The sequence below is a fragment of the Trachypithecus francoisi genome, unplaced genomic scaffold (genome assembly GCF_009764315.1).
Source record: "Trachypithecus francoisi isolate TF-2019V2 unplaced genomic scaffold, Tfra_2.0 Lachesis_group0, whole genome shotgun sequence".
In the NCBI taxonomy this organism is placed as follows: Eukaryota; Metazoa; Chordata; class Mammalia; order Primates; family Cercopithecidae; genus Trachypithecus; species Trachypithecus francoisi.
The window spans coordinates 175,258,363-175,278,883 of NW_022681453.1; the positions used below are offsets into that span (position 1 = coordinate 175,258,363).

The window sequence follows — 20,521 nt, forward strand, 5'->3', positions numbered from 1 at the left end:
CATAGGTATCCATTAGTAGAAATGAGTCAACAGTACATTACTTTCTGCAAATTTGTCCAGTACATCCAAAACAAACACATTAAAAAGGGATTATTTAACATTTATGTGTCAGGGAAGTAATAATGTAAGTATTACACATATTAATGTTCCTGTGTGCTTCTAAAATACTGTGGAACTTCAAAACATTTTCCAGTTTCAGGGATTAATTAGCTTCCCTGTGAAGTAGCTCATGACCAATATTGCCATTTTGGAAAATGAATGATTGAATTAGAAAGCCAAGGGATGTTGAATTACTCATTTTTTCAATAGAGTATATCAAGCACATGCTTCATGCATGTCTCAGGGCTGAGGGTTGTGGGGACATAAACTGAAAAAGTCTCTGCTCTCAAGGAACTTAGAGTCTAGTAAGAGAGGGAGACTTCTCAACATTGAGCCCTAATACAAGTCAAAACAAGGCTCAGGTAAGATGGATAAATATGAGAGACTAGAGGAAGTGATGAGATAGGACTGGGAAGAAAGTTAAATTGCAGAGGCCTTTAAAAACACCATGAGAAATTTAATTTCCCTATGTGAAGACATAATTAATTTTTTGATATAGAAAATATTATGAATTCATTTATTGACTAAGACTGTAATTGTTGATGAAATTATCTCAATAAATAAAAGAAAAATTGATCCATTTGCCTAAATCATTCAAATGATCCATTAGTCCACTGGCTCAGTTTGCCTGGTGTGTTCTGGGCTAAAATTTATGACATTGTTTGAAGACTGGATGAGTTTGTACAATTGATACTGCTAAACTGTTCAGGTTTTCATTATCTGGAAAGGGTCTGACCCCTGTTGGAGCTCTTCTGGTGAACCCAACCGCTACGCGGTGAGGAAGTCTTTGAGAACTTATGGTGTGATGCACATGGAGAGCCCGGTGTGGAGAGAAACTAAGGTCTCTGGCTCTCAGCTCCTGTCCGATGCTCAACCAATAGCCAACAGCCAACACAGCCTATCAGGTAAATGGCGAGCCACGTGGGAAGTGGATCAGAGGTGCGCCTTCTTTAGTGAGCCTTGTCCAAATTCTAGATTCAGGCTAAATAAATGATGGCTGTTATTTTAAGCCAAGAAGTTTAAGGATAGTTTGTTATTAGTGGTTAACTGGAATACCTTGTACAAAGGATTCATGATAGTCATATCTTCACATTTTGATCCCATTCATCCATTAGACAGCAGAGTTTCAGGCACCCCAACGATTCAGATTTCAGAAAATCAATTCCTGGGCTCAGAGAAATGCATTTTCATTTCTGTAAAGAGTTTCAGAGAGGGAATACAATTTAAAATTCAAAGAATTTCCTTTACATGAAATATGTTCTGGAACATACTGATTTTTAAATCGTGTGCCCCTATTTCTAAAGAAAGTTAAACTGAAAACACCAATAAATCATATTCCCCTCTGTATTTCTATAACATTTGTAATATACACAGACAACTTGTACAAACCATCCCTCTCTGACCCACAAGGGCCACTAAAGTAGATGCAAAGGTCATGGCCCTGCAGCATTAGGCTTCCTTCTCCAGTTCACTAATCAAAAGTTACAAATATAGCTTCTGATCCCTCCTTTTCCTCTCTCCTTCTGTCTGTATCGGCTGTCAAGACAAGGCAAGGGTAGCAACCAATCAGCTCTTTATATTAAACAGCATATTTTGCTGAGCTGGACTTGACTTCTGGTTGCTACAAAACAAATCTAAGTTTATATCAGAGGTGACAAACTCCATGCCCTGTTGTTTATCCTTTTTATAGCATGGGTGACACCAACAGTCAACAAGTAATGTTGATGACTTGTTGATGAATCAACAAAAACAGAGAACTTCCAAATCTAGAGGTTTCCTGTGTCCATAGTTAGTAGTATTTTAATTAAAAGACAATTAAATTAAAAACAAATTCTGCTGTTATTTACTATATAATTTTACTTTATGATTACGACAGGATTATTTTTTTAAAAAGACACCCCAAATCCCAGTGCCAGCAGAGATGGCCACTGGTAATTTTGAAGTATATCTTACCGTAGAAATGAGTCTATATATGTATATATTTTTACCAGAAAATATATCATACCTTAACCTCATGTTTATACATGTGTTTGCCAAATAAATCTATTTAATATATTGAGATTTTACTGTGTATTAGGCACCATGCTAAGTGCTTCATAAATGCTATTTCACTTAATTGCAACAATACTAAAATGTAAATAGCATCGACCCAATTATATGGTCTACGTATTGGAGGTTCAGGTCCATAATCACAAAGTCAGCAAGTAGAAATGCCTGGTTTCAAACCCAGATTTGTCAACTCCAGATTTTATTTTTTACTATTCTACATCTCACTTTGTGCACCTGAAATTTTTGACTAAAATTATATTACAACCATAAATCATGATAATATTCACCTATTCACCTACAACATTTTAGTGTCTGACTGATATTCCATTGGATAGATTTACAAAATATTTTACCATTCCTCTCTTGGTAGACATTTGAGTTTAGTTTTGCTTCTTTTCAATTTTCCACTAATATAAACAACACTGCAATGAATACTCAGGTAGATAAATCTTGTTGCTCAACCTCAGTTATTTCCTGAGGATGAATTTGAAGAATTAGAGTCACTGGAAAAATGAAATGCAAAAATGTTATGCTTTCAGCAGCAATGCCAAATTTTCCTTCAGAAAAACTACACCAAATTACATACCTGCTATCCAAATGTATCTATGTTTGTGTTCTAAAATCGCTTTTAAAAAACAAAAATTAAAAAAAAAAACAAACTTTCAACCACAATATTTCAAATCACAGTATCATAATGTCTCAGAGACAGAAGATAGCTTAAGAGTCATTTAGTCTAATCTCCTGCATTATGGACCTACTTTTTCATGGAGCATTCCTGATCTGAGGTACCTATCTTGTAATTTGTAGAAGGTGGGACAGAAAACAAACAAGCAAATTTAAATATCCTTAAACTACAAAGCAATTTTCTTCACCTCTCAGCAATGTAACACTGTTCAAACTGTTGTAAAATGCATCCAGAATAAGAGTGCCTCAATAGAAATGAGGAAACTGGCAGGCTTTCAACATACTTGACACAGGTCATGAAATAATCAAGATTTTTTGGTCATTCTCCACTTGGAATGGGTTTGCTCTAGGTGCTGGCAGCTGAAAATATGTGCCTTGCTCTATGCAGTTGTTCAGCAGCTTGGTTTTCTTCTGCTTTTGGGAATTCAGGAAACAGAGGTGGGTGGTCAGTGGAAGAAGACTAATTGTCTAGAGACCAAAATGAATTAAATATATATATATATATATATTTTTACCTTTCCAGTAAAGGGACTGTGAGTCTAGCTGTATGTGTGGCTCCCTCCACCACACCCTAAATCAAAAGTTTCATCCCTGGAGTCTCTTTAATTCTAGAGACAGTGAGATTTAGCTCATATTGAAGGAGAAAATGACCTTCAGCTGGATAAGCTTTCCTTGAGTACCCATTAGATACAAAACACTGCTGGATGTTGCAGTGAAAACAAACAAACAAAAAGCACAGGGAATACTCATATGTGAGTGAAGAGACAAATCTATAAATATATAAGTTCCGCAAGTTATTGGCAAATAAAATTCTGAGAGAGCAAAGAGAGGGGAAAGATTTCTTCCTCTCTGTCAGAGGACTGGGGTAGTGGAAAAAAGCTTCAGAGGAAAGGTTATATTTGTAGAGTCTGGAGAGCCGGGTTCCTCTGCCCCAAATTGGTGTCTAGTGCAGATATGGTAAATAATTAAAATCATGAAATAAGAACATCACTAAAACCAGTAATTTGACTTACTCTTAAAACACACGCGCAAACGCGAGCGCGCTCACACGCGCACACACACACACACACGCACAATGGCGTGCGCGCGCTTTTTAAGGGGCCTATAGACTCCATTTCGGCTGCACATTAAAGTCATCCCAGGAAGGAGAAGGGAAAATTGAATCCCACCTTCTTCTGCTTTAGAAAGCTAGATGGGTTGAGGGTAGGGATCAGGGACCACAACTCAAACCCGAAACTTTGGGCTTCCAGAACTGCGGGGGAAACTGATTCTGAGATCTGACAATGGAGCCTGGGGCGGGAGGGGGGTACCTTATTCATAATCCTCCCTCACAATAGAGGAGCACAGTACTCGGCACCCAGTAAACACTCATTTGTCGAATTGATTTTAAGCCTCCGCTTTTCCCCCAAGGAGGGCAATCAATCCATTGCACGTTTTGCTCCTTTCACCAGTTTAATTCAGCTGTGATCTCAGTAGTTAGAAAAATAGGGGAAGGAATGGGGCCATAGACTGCTGCAAGTAGAGCTGTGTAAGTGGGTGCGAGGAAGGAAGGCGAGAGCAGCGGAGGGAGTTAATACTCCTACCTCAGCTGGTCTCCTGCAGCCAACGCTCAGCCCCCGCCCCCTCTCTCCTTTCCGGACCCCCCAACCGCGAGGCGAGAGAGCAGCGCCGGCGAGGCGCTGGCTGCACTCTGACTGTCACGTTAATTCCCTGCTGCTTTTCTAGTCCCCAGCCGCCTCGCCCCTCCTCCTTCCTCCCCAGGCTGGGTTTGGAGGCGATTTCCCTCTAGTGACTGAGCCGACTGCATCTGGGCAAGCGGCGCTTTGCCTCTCTCGCGTCTTTGTCTGCTCTTCCTGCAAGGCTACGGCGCCTGGAGCAGGGTCTGCAGCGGCCGCCGCAGCAACGCGAGCCAAGTGGTGCCCCGCACGGCAGCCTGGGGCCGCACCCTCGCTCGGTGGCGGCGTCCGAAGACGCCAGCCGCGCCACGCACTGCCTGCGTCCCGCGACCCAGCCGCCGCGCACCAACCCCGCCGCCTTCGCCGGGAGCCAAGCCCGCCGGGCCGGCCCGGTCCCAGGTGGGCAGCTCGGCTTGCAGCTGGTTGGAGGTGGCGGCCGCTGCAGCCCTGGCAGCGCGCACACCCCTAAGCATACGCACCCAACGCCTCCTCCCTGAGCCACGAGGATGGAGCAGCCACCCCGGCCCGGGACTGGCGCAAGGTAAGGTGCAGCCGCCTGTTGCTTTTCGCAGCGCGCGGGATCATCCCTCTGCCCGGGTACCTAGGCCGTCCCTCCAAGGAACAAGTAGAGAACTATTACCTCAGTTCTAAGCCATGCCTTTCTAAGTCCCCCAATCCCTTTTGCGCAGACCCTGGGAGAGACCTCCTCCTGGTGAGATACAGTCGACCCTCTTTGCTCCCGTTCAGCCGGCTGCTGTACAATAGTCTGCAAACTTTTGTGACCCTTCCCTGCGCGGTGCTCACCCCATGCTGTGCAAGTTGCAGGTTTAGTTCTTGCATTCGCCCTTCCCCCAGCTCCTCTTGTCATATGCATCTGCCCATTTCTCTCTGTGTGTTTTTGCCAGTCGACTTTTCACTCCCCGCAGCTCTGGCTCCTGAGGCGAGGGTTTGGGACCCAGCAGTGCTCATCCTGCCTCTAGGAGCTCGGTAGGGACAGAGAAGGTGAAATAAGAGAGGTGGGACGGGGAGGATGGCTGCGGCCACCCCTGAAGCTTCGTCCAGCGCGATGGGAGTCAGTCCATCCTTGCACACGCCACCCCCAACTCGGCAATGAAACCTTTGGAGTGGCTTGCGGCTGTGCGCCGTGGGAACTGCAAGTGCAGATATGGGTGGGTGAAGTAAGTGGCTCAGGGAGGGAAAGGCTGCTCGTGCGGTGAGGAGGAAGCTGAGGGTCGGGTAGATCTACCCACGGTTGAGGGAAATGAAAAGGTACTGCTAATGTGGACGAGGGGCCAGCCCTGAGAGGCCATCTGACGAAGAGGAAAAGGGATTTGAGTCCGGAGGGCGCTGGCCTGGGTATGTAAATACAGATGGGGGAGGGGCTTGGATACCTGGGGGCGCGTGGAGACAAGGAATGGAGCCCTGGAATGCCGGGCCCTTGGGTACTTGGGAAGGCAGTCTGCTCAGTGCCAGGGATGGGGCGATCTCCCTCCCCATAAGCAAACAAACCTCCCCGCGAGAATCTGAATGCGTTGGCATCTTGGGTGGTGACTGAATGGTCAGATCGCGGACCAGGGATGCTTCTCCATGCTCTAAGAGGACCATAGTCTGCTCTCTTCTCTGGCACCCGCTTGCTTCTACGTTCCTTCACCTCCACAGCCAGGTCGGTAGACCCACGCCCACCTTCTCTGGCAGGCGCCCGGGAGTCAAGGATGTTTCCACAGCCGCAGTGTAGGAAGGGGACTCCTGCCTTCCAGGGGGAGACGGGTGTGCGGGGTAGAGGGGAGTCCCCAGAGCCCAGCGAGTAAACAGGGGTTGGAGGAGAGCGCAGGAGCGGAGGCTGCGGTGGGAGCCACTTTCCCCCGCCCCTCCACAAATCGCACCTGGGCGGAGCGAGGGAGTGGGGGGAGCCTTGTGCTGCGCCCGGGAGGCTGGGGAGCGCAGAGCTGGAGGGCGCGCAGGGAAACGCAGAGCTAGGAGGTGTGGGCCTCGGGTGAGGGGAGACCCAGCTCTTAGACCTGGGAGCCCAGGCAGAGGTGGATCTGCCCACCTTGCAGTTTCCAGGTAGATCCTTCTGGTGGTTCCAGATGCTCTGGCAAATGCAGGAAGGGGAGGTTCTTTTCTCCTGTGCACCCCAGCAATCTGGAGTGCAAGACTGTTTGCGGGAGGGGGCTTAGTCAGCTGTTTCGAAGAGGCAGCCTCCCCTCCCTTTTATCCACCTAGCCCCCTATTTCCCGGTGGGGGCACAGTGACTACCAAGGACAGTAAGCACCTCACTTAACCCTTCTCTCCCTGAGGAGGTGCATGCTCCTCTCCCAGAGGTGCCTTTGGCTGAGAGTGGATCCCTGGTTCCTAGTAGCCGTATAGGGAAACATTTGGTTGGTTGGGTTTGGAACCCTGTACAACCTTTAGGTCCTCCCTGTTCAGACCTTCCACGTGCAGGCTTTTCTTACTTTCTCCGCGGGTGCCCTACAGAGGACTCCTGCTCCTTTGTACCGGTTGGGAAAAAGCAAAATTCAGAGCAGTTCCTTTTTCTGGGTCCCTCGCCTTGGCCACATCGAAGGAAACCTCGACTCGCTAGGGCTCCCAGGAGAAATCCCGATGTCAGTCTCTCCCATTCCGGGGCACCCCTGGAGCAGCTAGCTCCCTGCCTTAGCGGTGGCAACTCCAGAGCCCCAAGGAGCAGAACGGGGATTCCCTGCGCTCAGGCTCCTGGTGCAGTTCCTGAGCACAAAGGCCACACCCTCACAGGCCAGGCCTGGTGAGAGAGCCGGGCTTCTTCACAAGTACCTGGATACCTGAGGTAGGATCCTAGACTTAAAACTCGCACTCCACGAGATTTAGCTCTGACCCCCGACCCCCCCCCCCCCCCAACGCAGGGCTCATTGCTTTCTGGATGCTTATCTGTCGCCTGAATTTGCGCTCTGGCCACTTGTTTTTGCATGTAGAAACAAGTTAGAACATGTCCCTTGGTAACTTGAGGAAAGACTCCAGATCCACACCAAGATGGGTTTATTTCAGATTGCTGAACTGTTCTGGGGAGACAAATAGTAATGTAACAATCAGCGCTAGCTAGCGGTTGTGGAGTTCTTACTATGTGCCAGATACTATCTTTGATATTGTGTGTGCTTGTGTTAGATTTAACCCTCACAACAGTCCTGAAAGATGGGTAGAGATATTTATCTCATGGTATAGATGGGGAAACCCAGTATTGAAGAAATCAAGTTATCTGCTTATTGGCATTCAGCCAGGAAATGGTGGGGCTGATTGGTCTGGTGAGCAAAGAACACTGAGTATGTCCCATACTCCCAGCCCTATTTGGTACTGAAAACCCTTTGTCTAGAAGGAAGCATGAGTGAGGCCCCTAACCCTTTACTCCAAACTGCAGGGGCATCCTATGAGTGCCAGTCCTGGCCTGTGAGCCCCTGTGGCCAGAGTATTGGGAAGACTGATGTTGCATATCGCCTGTCTCAAAGTTTGTTGGGGTACATCTTGGTATAGTGGAATACTAGTACTGTAAATAGATTTAGAGAACTGGCTGCTGGTACTAGACTTCTCTTCTGAACCTTTCGTAGACATTCTCTTTTAAAATAGGAAGATAAATGGAAGGAGGGATCCAAATATGAACAGGGATTTGCTCTGTGGTCAAAAACTAGAGGCAGTTTTATGTAGCAATTGTACTCGGCAAGTGAAAGCCTCTCTCTGAATTGAGTCACAGAATTAGAGCTAAGAGGAATCTCAGATATCATCCCACCCAATCCAGACTCAGGGAGGAGATTCAATGCTGAGCTCAAGGCCACTTGGTGCATTTGTAGCATAACTAATGCTAGAACCACTGCCTTTTGACCCTTGCTCAAATATGGTACCATTATACATAAATAAGTTATGCTCACTTCCGCTATTTTTTTAGCATCTTAAAATTAATTAGGAAAATAATTTTTATTTTAAAAAGAGTGTTTTGCTTATTTTCCCATAAATGCTTCTCAATCAGCAAAACCAGAAGAACTCTATATCATATATAATGAATAAGCTACCACAAATGTGACTTTTTGCAAAAATAAAAAATTGCAGAATATTTATAAGTCTTCAAATCAACAAAAATTAACTATGCAAGCCTCCTCTGGATGATTCTAAATAACATTAAATGATTTCTAATGATTTTAGCAAAGTCTTCTGTTAGATTGAGTTGCTTCGTCCTTCCATACTTTGAAGTATTTGTGAAAATAATAGGGAATTTTTCCTATCACAGGAAACATCCTTTTGAATACAATGGCATGAATTATTGGATTTCGCGTGGATTTTTGACTTTTCATTAAAGTTTATGCTGATGTAAAGCTGAGGCAAAACAATATATTTCTGTACTTGAGGCTCAGAAAGAGGAAAAATATTTCTTTGTCACTTCCAATAATATTTGTCACTTCCTTGCCTACCCAGCCCCTTCAACAAAGGGGCTTTCTCCAGTTACTTGAGGATTTCATACACCTTTAAGCATTTCATAAGACAAAGCTCTAATTTCCAAGAACACCTCATGTCTTTTCTCTATAGTACCAGGATGTCCTCTCTTTGGAGACAAACCAACAAAAAGTCAATAGTAATATTGACTATGACTACAGTAATAGTCATAATCAATAGGGGGGATAGAAGAATCCTGTTTTTCAGAATCACATCAGCAGGGCAAGAGTCACAGACAGATGGTGGACACCTGGTGCCTTTTATGTCACCTGGAGTAGGATTTCTATCTCTAATGCTGTGGCACACTAGGACCTAGGTCATCCTATAGTGAGGGAGGTGAAGGAAGAAAAGAAGAGAGTGAGTCAACATTATTGTCAGAGGAGGGATGGGTGGAGGAAGATGGAGGTGAGACTTGGCTGCTGAGGGACCCAGGTGTGACCAAAATGCCCACAGAGATCCAGTGTGCACTAAGAGCTGCTCCTCTTCTTCCTTTCTCTCCTACCCCCAACCTCAGTCTGCCTTTTGTGTCAGGTCGACTGTTCTGAATCCCCAAGACCCCAGTTATCTCAAGGGGAAGCATTCATTTTCCAGAGAATTCATTAGAAACCAATTTTGTTTTTACGCAAGTAGGAAAAACTTGCACAACTGCCCCACTCTTCAGGAAGAACCATTCAAAACCAGATCATCCAGAAGGGTGACCTTCTGGAGGTGGGGATACCGGCTTAGTTGAGTTGCAGCAGTGTTAAAGAAAAGAGATGTAACACTGAAATTAAGTGTGACAATATCCAAAATAAATGGTTTCTGTCCTAGGGACCAAAGGAAGGGGAATCCTTTGGAACCTGGGCAGACATTCTGGTTTCTAGTTCCTAGTTTATTCAGGGGAGCTGTATCCTTATCTTACTTATGTGGTCCAATCCCCTCTACTTATTTTATTGTGGCTCCTATGTGGTGCAATGTCAAAAGTCCCTCATCACACATCTTCTGGGGAAATTTTTTGGGGTGTGCCTTCATCTTAAATCATATAAATATGAGTTTGTTGACATTTAGAATAACAATTACTATTAAGCAATATGCTCTGAGACAAAGGATATGAAAAATAACTTTTATTCAGAACACAATGAATAGATATGCTTATACAATACATAGTATGAGTTAAAAGTCTTGGGTTAGATATTTGAAAATAAAAACTAATCAAGATTTGGAAGATCTGATCTTGACTATTTTTAATAGCAAGAGAAGCTAAATATAAGGTTCTGTAGAAAGAGTTTGAAGAAGATACTGAAAAAAAAAAAAAAAAAGCTCAGAGTAGGACCCGAGAAGCTTTACCCTTATTGATTTTATTTTAAACAAATATAAAATATCTTAATCTATATTTAGATTTGAATAATCCATAAGATTAATACATTTTGTATTTATTTTACTATCTGCTGATTGTGACTTTGTGAACTTTATTTGATAAGTGGTTTGGAGCCATGATGGAAGCTCTTATACCTTAGATGTTAGTATATATCTACATATACTTTATAAAAACATAGTGAATTAATACATCTCAACATGACAATGACAAATGAAATGGTCATTTCATATGAGAATGAAATCTGGAATCTTCTCAAAAGCTGATAGGTTTGAACATACTATTTCTCCACCACAGCTGGTAAGTTAATAGTAAGGGCCATATAGTTCTTTCAAAATAGATAAAGGAGTAAATACTGAAAAAAAAAAAAAATCCTCCCCAAATAAAAACAGATTTTATTCTTTAGGAGGATAAATGAACAGATTAGGAAAGGTTATGAAATTTACAGTTTCATTTTATCCTAAGCTCTCTCAGCTACCTTTTATGTTAATACTTGTCCAGTGCAAATGTCACTGCATTTTCAGACAGTTTAAAAAAATGCTTTAGATGCCTTTCATTAGAAATAAAATTGAAACAAATATTACAAATATGTGAAGCTATCCTCAACTGTGGAGTAATATTTGACAAAGTGTTAAGTATGTTTCCAAATACAGATTAGCTTCCTTTTATTCTCTTTTCCTCCTCTACCACCTGCCCCTCCCACCCCGTCTCCTTCCTTCCTTCCCTCCCTCACTCCCTCCTTCCTCCCTCACTCCCTCCTTCGCTCCCTCCCTCCCTCCCTCCCTCCCTCCCTCTCTCCCTCTCTCCCTTCTTCCTTCCTTCCTTCCTTCCTTCCTTCCTTCCTTCCTTCCTTCCTTCTTTCCTTCCTTCACTTCTTCCTTCCAATTTTAGGTCATTGATAGAAGTATTCAGTAACTTACTGAGAGAGACTGCTATAATAGTTCAGGACAAATATGTCCTCTGGTGAGGGCAATGCTGAAGGCACAGTGCATAGTTCTCTAAAGCTAAAGCACAAAGGTCATGAGGTCTCATGGCTTTCCCCTGAGTCTTCTAATCTGAGCTCTGATTTGGAGAAATAATCATTGTATAGGCCTGCTACAGAGGGCTCCCCCTGTTAGCAGTGACTAAGCAGTATGCTTTTCCTATGCTGCACTGGGAATTTATGCACTGAGAAGAGTCCTGGTCCAGGCTGCTGATCTTCCCTAGATGTCTGGCCATCACGGATTATTAAGTGGAATACTTTTCACCCTTTCCACAATTATATTTAAGCTTAGGGTTTCAAAGCTTTTATTTTCCTGCTACCATGTGTTGTGCGGTCATTTATTGGAGTGGCCAGTTTGTTATTTTAACTGTGGCTCAGAAACAGTGTCTGCTAGTAAACTGAAAATGATTCCCAAAGGGAAGATGTACTGTGGACTGTTGAGACCCAGTGCTTCCGCTACAAAACCTATGAAAGGGGTATGGTGTGTGGCCAGCCAAGTCAGGAGGGCCAAGCTAGAGGCAGCAGACAACAGTACAGAAAGGTAGGAAAGGTGGGGGAAAGAGAGAAAGAGGAGTAAGAGAAGCATGGCAAAACAAAAACAGAAAGAGCAACCACAAAAAACCTACCCAAAGGAAGAGAACCCGATACTTAGCACAGTAAGACTAAGAGATACCTGGTAGTAAACCTAAACCAAAGGATAAAGGGGGAAAAAATAAAACAAAACAAAACAATAAGAATAAAAGAAGGCAAAAAAAGAGAATGGGAGTAATAAAGACTGAAAGAAGAGGCTTACAAGGAAAAGGAATGTACTAAATAATACCTCACAGCATAGATAATTCAAAGGCAGCCTAGCTCCCCAGCCAGAGGACAAGGTCTCTTTCTCACGTATCAGAGTGCCACATTAGTATGGCTTTATCAATCTCCAGGCCAAGGTCTTCTCTGATTTACTCCATGGTGCACTTTGACAGTCTGACAAAGCCTAGGAGCCCTGGAATGGTGTGTTTAAATGCATCAAATATAATACATAAGATTATAGCACAAACCAATTTTATTGAAATATCTGTTTATCGACTTATAAAAGAAACTACTGTTACTAATGTATGTGCTTCTTACATAATGCCTCTATAACAAGCTCTTGTAGTGGGACTAGTGGCTAGTATTGTTTCGAAGTAGGAATGAGCATAAATGCTCCTATGAGATAACTATGGCAGCTGTATTATGATATGAAAATATTTATATTGGTGACTTAATCACTAGTACTGCTGCTATTGAGGTTTATGGCCTGTGTTCAACATGGAGTGAGATGGTACATTGCCGTTTAAGCTTCACAAACAAAGTTGCGATTTTTTTTCCATGCAGGTTCATGGATGCCTTGAATTCTATTGGCAGATGCCTTGGAGGTCTCTGACCCCAAGAACTCCAGACAATGGTAACCATATAATTTATCCTTTCCCACTGGGACACTTTGGAGAATGAAAAGGCTCTTAGCTGTTTTTCCAAGACAGTAGGTATAAATTGGGACAGGCCCGCGCAAATGGTAATACAGCTGCTTTAGCATTCTGGGATCTTCTAGCGGCGTTAGCACTTTTGGGACCTTCCTCCCCAGATCAGTTTTCACTTCTCTGACTCTGGAAAGTGGCTTTTTCTGCTCTGTTCTTAGGGATCAAGACTGTGGATACTGGTATTGGAAAGTAGAGAAGACCTTCAGCTAGAAAAGGATCCTTTATCAGGGCCATAACCAAGATATGGGATGTGAGAAATGAAAAATGGGCTTCCTTGGAGCAGCAATAGCCTCCTGGATCCTGGCCCAATGAACACTGGCTTCTGTTTTAGCTCCCAGTGGCCCCCTTGGCTAGGTTCACTGTAGCCTTGGCCAATATCACCTGAAATGAGGGTGAATTATCAGACTCCATTGCATTTCAGCCAAAAGTTTCAACTTCCCCTCCAACAATTTATCTTGAGTAGACTTGCCAGAATAGTTTTTAAAGATTCACTTCGTTTCCCTTCCCACTTCCCAGTTATCAGGAAATGGCTTTGGCCCAGGCAGGTAGATGGAGAACCATGGGAAAAGGTCAGGATCTGAAGAATTTTTAAAGTAGATAATAAGGCCTTGAGTGATAAACAGGGAATTGTGCTCATGGAGTGTTTCCTAAACAGATGGCTCATGTTGTCCAGTGTTGGAAAAAGATAACAGAATGTCCCTGCTCCTGGAAATTAGCATGTTTTTGTTTGTTCTGTTTGATGAAATAGAACCTGCTTAGTAGAAGAAAAAAACTCTTCTAAGAAAGCCTTTGACTTTGCAGGGGTGGCGACATCTCAGAAAATGCCCCCTTTATGTGCATATAGACTATTTGGGAACCAGGCAACCTAGTTCTAGTTCCAGTTCCAGCTTTGACTCTAACCATCTCTGTGGCACTGGGCTGGTTACATCAAATGTTCTGGGCTCTACTTCCCCAGTAAGAGGAAAGCTAGGAATTAAATGATTTCTAAAATCCTTTTCAGTTATGTGTGTGTATAATGTCAAGGATGTGTCTGACATTGTTTTATTTTACTTCATATGAGGTCTTCTCTGTTTAAGTTGATTCAGACTCATTTCTTTGCTTAGGTCTTCCAGTCCTTACATGTTACAGATCCAACAATGATAGATGGACACTCTACAGTCCTGAGGGTCTGTTACACCTGGAGCACTTCTGGGAACCTACAATAAAAGGATGAGGGGGAGTGACACAAAGAGAGCAATAACTGACCGGTAAAGGGACAAGGTACAAAGGGGTGAAACAATTGATAACTTTTCTTGCGGCAATAATTGTCATGCAGGCAAGATATAGGAAGATGAAGAAGGGTTCCTAAGATTTTGACTATGTGCCCATCTTGTGTCAATTCTTTATAAGCATATGATCATATCACTCTCTGCTAAAATCCTTTAAATTACTCCTGCTTGCATATAAGAGGATTGCATCCTTAGTATGGTTTAACAGGTCCTTGTTTAGCAACGGGCAGGTCTATGCAAACCTATCCCAAAGTTCAAGGAAGCTGAGAGGCTGAAGAAAGAGGCTGACACATCTAGTTTATCAGAAAGAAATCTACAGTTGGGACTTAGGAACAGAAGTCATGTCCGTATGTCAGGCAATGGCAAGACAAGATGGTGGATCCCTGAGCCATTACCCAGTAGACCCAGGGTTTATATATTATAGGAAAGGGGTGATTCTGAAAGGATTTGTAGAACTATTGAATATGGTAACATCAAATTTGTTTGACCTAAGGGCAGGATTTATAGTAAGTGAGTACCCGCTCTTACACAAGGAACACTAGATAAGTGGAAACTCTTAGAGGCCTTCCAGGAACTGAAGTTAATCAGAAGTCAACATGGTGGATTAGCATCCAAGATGGAGTTGCTTTGGCCCCCACAGTCCTTTGTCACCTGGCTGTTACCTGTCGCTTTACATGCCATTTTCCTTGGCATACCCTGAGCCCTGGTGTGTTAGAACTGGCCCTCTCCAACTCTGTGATCAGATATCATGTTGGCATCATGAAATCAGCCATGGTAGGAGGATTTACACCACTGTTTATACTACGAAGCAAGCATATTCCCTTAGAAAGCTGGCTGTAGAGTTTACAAGCACATACCACTGCCCCTGCCCCACCGAAAGACTCGATGCTCCTACAACAGAAAGCACTTTTTCACATCTGCCTCCGCTGCCATTCCCTGTTGCTGACAGTTTATCTGTCCTCCCCTCTCTTCTTCCTTTCTCTTCTTCTCTCTCTCCCTTTCTTCTAACTAATTGTTCATCCACCTACACACCCACTCATTCATTCAAAGGTAGCCTGACTAAGTTCTAATTAATCTGCCATTTAATAGCTGAGTGAGTGACTGTGGGAAATTTTTCTAACCTTTAGTATGTTTCCGTTTTCTCTATGTGAAATGGGTATAATGATAGGTAGCTGTGAGACTTAAATGAATTAACATGAACAAGGTGCTTTTTAACAGTATCTGGCCCATGAGAAGTACTACTTAAGTCACTGTTATTATTATTGAACAAAATATTATTGATTGCTTACTGTGTACTCAGCACTGAATGTGTACAGATGAAAACAGGTTTGTAAAACAAGCATAAGAAAATGTTCAAGAACATTTCTTGAACAAAGCCTGATTATCCCAGGGGTATCAGAATTGACTTCATGGTCAATTCTTCATGGAGCCAGGTACATTTGAACCGAATCCTGGAAGAAGATTATGTATACCCACCAAATTGATAAGACAGATGGGGTTAACCCAGGAGGAGGGAAAGCACAGACACAGGAAAAGGGAACAGAATAATGACTTGTTAGGGTTTTGTGTAGCTGAGCATGAGGGGTCACAGACAGAGGAGATCTTTGATCATCTCTGGGTTATGGCAAGATCTTCCAGGAAGTGAGCTGCAGTCTCCTTTTAGTCCTTTTTTTTTTCCTCCTGTAGCCTGTACCAGTGTAGGTCTGAACTTTGGGTTTTCCAAAAGGTGTCAGAAGTCCATATTTTCATGTGTAGGATCTTAATGTTTGGTAGAACCAATTCATTTAAAACATGGTAGAACTAATTAAATTAAAAACAAAATAAAACAAAACAAAACACATATGCAGGCTATACTCAGCTTTCCACAGAAAAGTGGAGCCCTGGGTTTCCATGCTTGGTTAAAGATGATAAGCTCTGCAATTGAAATTTCTGATTTTGAATATGATTCTGCCATTAGGTGTGTGACCACAGGTGAGAGTTTCTTAAGCTCTCTGAGCCTTGGTTTTCTGCCAAATGGCTATATTTCTTGTCTTTCATACCTTGCTGTGAGGAGCTTTTTGGATGATGGAGGTAAAAGCCCTTGCAAAGAATCAGACAAGTGTTAGAATTCTTCCTGGGTCCTAGCATGCTGTGGCAGAGCCATACACTCAGTACAGCCCTCAGCATGGTTTAAGTCACCCAAAGATACCTGAATGTCCTCACCTGCCTTGTTAATTTTAACAACAGATGGGGGAAGAAAAACGTAGGTGTATTTTTCCTCTTTATTCTGTTAAAAACATCACAAGGAGCTTGACATTCCATTTTGAAAGTCTGTGTGTCAAAGATCCAGCTAAGAGTTATTGATTCTGCATGGATTCAGGATGACAGGGAAAAGGTTCATTTCACCTCGACATGGTGTGTGTTTGTTGTTTCCTTGAGAAGAGGGGGGAATTCTCTGAAAAGGCATCTGCTGCACTACTTGTTAGTGGGGGTTATGTCAAAATCTGCACTTGCATTTGTGTAATTTCCCATCTTTTGATCCCTTTCCATTCCAGGCTGGCTTTGATCATAAAGGCTTTTAAGGAAATGATCAAACCCTATAAAAGTCAAATTATTTCTGGTTGAGGGGCTGAGCTTGGTGAATGTTGGCTTTGACACTGCTGAGAGTTGGATATGTACCCAGCTTGCTTCATTGGGCCTGGTTAAAAGCTCTGTGTAATTGCAGCTTTGCAAAAACTCCAGGCTTTTATAATACATTGAGTGTTGGTGTTGTCTGATTTGTGTTATCTTTATTTGTTTTGTTGTGTTGCCTAATTGAACATGATCATAAGAAGCTTCAAAGATACCGGCAGACCTTGAAATAAGGATACCTAACTTTCAGAAGCAAATTCATTATGAGTTTTGGCTCCACTGCAAAAATTTTACTACCTCTGCTTCTGGAACTGACCTGAGCCTCAGAGTCTGTTTTAGTCTCCTCTGAGCCTCAAGGCACCTGGACCTCAGGACTGCAGTGTCTGATGCCTCTATAGCTCCCATTTCCGGCCAGTTTCTGGAGCCCTGTTCCCCGAACTACTGCAGGAGTCCCAGAGGGGCCAAGGTTCCTCTCCTCTGAGGTGGATTTGAGACACCTTGTTCTACTGAACTAGCACATATAGATGAACTAGCACATTTGCTATTAAGGAGGTATCAAAGTCCTAACCCACAGTGAGATGGTATTTCGAGACAGGGCCTTTGGGAAGTAATTAGATCTAGATGAAGTCATGAAGGTGGGGTCCTCAGCATGAGATTAGTGTTTTTACAAGAAAAGACCAGAAAGCATGCTTCCTCTCTCTCTCTCCGCCTGCACACACCAAGGAAAGGTCATGTGAGGACACAGTGAGAAGGCGGCTGTCTGCAACCCAAGGAAAGAGCCTACACCAGGTATCAACCCTGCTGGTGTCTTCTCCAGAACTGTGAGAAATGAATTCCTGTTGTTTAAGCCACCCAGTCTATGGCAATTTGTTAAGGCAGCCCTAACTAAGATGAGAAATTAATGTAGGTTAGCCTGGGCATCTCATCACCTTGTAAGCATCTCTTGGGATAAAAATGGACCTCGCTTTTGCATCTGTGTATATCACAAGCCTGGCCCATAATTGGCACTCAGTAACTATCTGTTGAATGAATCAATGAACACTAATGATTTAAGTGAAAAAAATCCAATTTATAAATAAACATTTAGTGAACAGTTTAGTGTTGGGGACTTCCTGCAATCATGGAATAATGGTTTGAGATGAAGAAAAAAATAAATTATTTTAGGACGTACACACACCCCCCCAAAATGTTAGCAACCTCTACTTTTTTTACTAGCTCACCCCACAGTGACATAATGATAGGAAAATAAATACAGTCAGCATGCTTTCCTATTTACCCAGCATGCAAGCAAATGACTGTTTCTAAGCATTTGCAATTTCATCAAGATCTCTTAGAACCATTCTCTATAAAGAGATGCTGAATTGAGCTGCTGCCCTGCCAAAACCTAATTAACTTGAGTTTAGTAAAATAAAGAAGTCCTTTTTTTTAAAAAAAAGAGAGAGAGAGAGAGAGAATTACAGGAAGGGAATTCTAAGGTCCCTTTTAATTTGAAATCCCCAGTGGGCAGGTTGCCATAGAAGGATGTGATTTTTCTTACAAAATGGTGACTTTAGGATATTTTCTTGTTGCTCTTAGAAATTCCTTAGACACTACAAGGAGTATACTCCATGGCTTTTGCCATTTGAGAATGGAGAAGCAATTTCCTCAAGATGCTATTCATCTTTATTCATATCTGGATGCAGATGAGTTCAGAATGTGTGGGTGTGGGATTTGAAGAGTCTGAAGTGCTTAGGTAAACAGTTGGCATGCCAGTTGTGTAATGAAGAATATGTATTGACAATATTAAATTGTGGGCTAAATCTCATTTTTTAGTGTTAAAAAAAAACACAACAAAATTTCTAAAAGCTACAGTGTTGTTTTTATGCCAGGGGTGTTTCTAAATGTTGGGACAACAGTGCTCAAAAATATGGGCCTCCAATATGCATCACTTTCTTCTGCCCAGCCTGGATTTAGTGTGGAAAGCCCATATAGCTTTCTTTTTAACTGGAGAGTGCCGTAGTCTTTCCTTTCCTTCCTTCCTTCTTTCTTTCCTTCCTTCCTTCCTTCCTTCCTTCCTTCCTTCCTTCCTTCTTTTTTTCTCTTTCCTTCCTTCCTTCCTTCCTTCCTTCCTTCTTTCCTTCTTTCTTTCTCTTTCTTTCTTTCCTTCCTTCCTTCTGTCTCTTTCTTCTCTTTCTTTCTCTCTTTCTCTCTCTCTTTCTTCTCTTTCTTTCTTTCTCTCTCCCTTTCTTTCTTTCCTTCCTTCCTTCCTTCCTTCCTTCCTTCCTTCCTTCCTTCAGACAGAGTCTAACTCTGTCACCCAGGCTGGAGTGCAGTGGTGCGATCTCGGCTCACTGCAACCTCTGCCTCTTGAGTTCAAGCAATCCTCCTGCCTTAGCCTTCTGAATAGCTGTGATTACAGGTGGCTGCCACCATACCCAGCTAATTTTTGTATTTTTAGTAGAAACAGGGATTCACTGTGTTGGCCAGGATGTGTTTCTAAATGTACATTTATATTATATTCAGCTGAGTGAAGGAAATGGCATCAGTAATAACAGGTAAGAATAATTCACTTTTCATATTGAAGAAGAGCCTACCGGTTTCTAGAAAAATTAGTGGTAATTTATTGAGTTACCATGAAGTTGTTGTTTGCTTCTCAGCCTCCACCACCTCAAATTCACCATCAACTTCTAGGGCTTTATCAGGTGAAACTTTGTGCCATTAGTTCTTTTATAAAGTCATGTTCTTTTCTCTACCTTACCTTTCCTTCGTGTGGATGGCAATGAAGAGGTCTTCTTTCTACTCAGTTGTAAATTGACCAGGAGGTCTGGGCACACTGTGTTCAGGGCTAGGAAACGTTTGTGGATTCTGTGGATAGCAGGCATCTCTAGTAATACGTGGATATTCAGGGTCCTAGATTAGTCATAGAATGCCTAGAGCAGGAGATTTAGCCATTTTTCCTGCTATAGATCCCTTTGGCATTCTGGTGAAACCTATGTACCCTTTTTCAGAATGACATTTTTAAATTTTAAGAAAGTACATGGGATTACTAAGAGCAAGACAAATAACACAAAGTAAACTGAATCTCACAGAATGTACAACATTATGGATAACTAATATCATCACCCAATGTGTCATCAATAATAATCTTAAATTTACTTTAAATAACACATTTCAACATTTTGTTTAACCATCAGATGTGTTTGAACTTGCCTGGTCTAGACTTGTAGCCTACATGTATATCATATTCCAAACAGCAATAGTAACTTTCAAAGAATCAAAAATTCTCATTTGAACTTTCCAATTTTTGCAAAATTGTAATGACTAATTTAAATGCCTGACTTCTTTCCATTGATGAAGAACAAACAAGTATGAATAAGGAATTCCACAAAGCACTGTAGATGTCTAAATATCTAGGATGGGATAATGCATCTTCCACCTTTCATGACTGAATGACTGCCAAGTGAAGAATTGACCAATACTTGTCTCTATATATTATGAGGTGCTATGATCACGAGAAATTAACTATCATGACTTTAATGTCATGATGTAAAAAAATAAATTTTCAGGATTTGTGGAAGAATTGTATTGTCATATAAAAAAAATTGTGACTTTTATTGGTGATGTCACAGGTACTATAATGGCAGTGTAATCTGTTGCCTGCCTTTTAAATGGAAGGAAATGCCAAATTTCAATTAAGGGTCAATGGAAAGAAATTAGAAAAGATCCTACATAGTTGTAGATCCCTTACATTCTAGCCATGGCCTCATCCTGGACCTGTCGGATGCTGAAGTTAAAAACTTCTGTCTCAAAGTGTGAACTAATACCTGATGATGTGGAAAATAACAGCTAAAACAGTTCTCAGAAAA

General features: G+C 42.5%; 1 protein-coding gene across 5 annotated transcripts in view; it reads left to right on the plus strand.

Moving 5' to 3' along the window:
- The first annotated feature begins 4,621 nt into the window (after positions 1–4,621).
- The window catches only part of LRRC3B (leucine rich repeat containing 3B), a 91,017-nt gene continuing 75,117 nt past the window's right edge, over positions 4,622–20,521 (plus strand). The window contains exons 1-3 of one of the 5 annotated variants that reach the window (XM_033212830.1): positions 4,919–5,049; positions 12,656–12,725; positions 13,902–14,058. The gene's annotated coding sequence lies outside the window, so the exon portion shown is untranslated. Of the gene's footprint in view, positions 5,050–5,240; positions 5,865–6,428; positions 7,312–12,655; positions 12,726–13,901; positions 14,059–20,521 lie in introns of those variants that run through there. The other 4 variants (XM_033212829.1, XM_033212827.1, XM_033212832.1 and 1 more) reach the window with 4 other exon arrangements.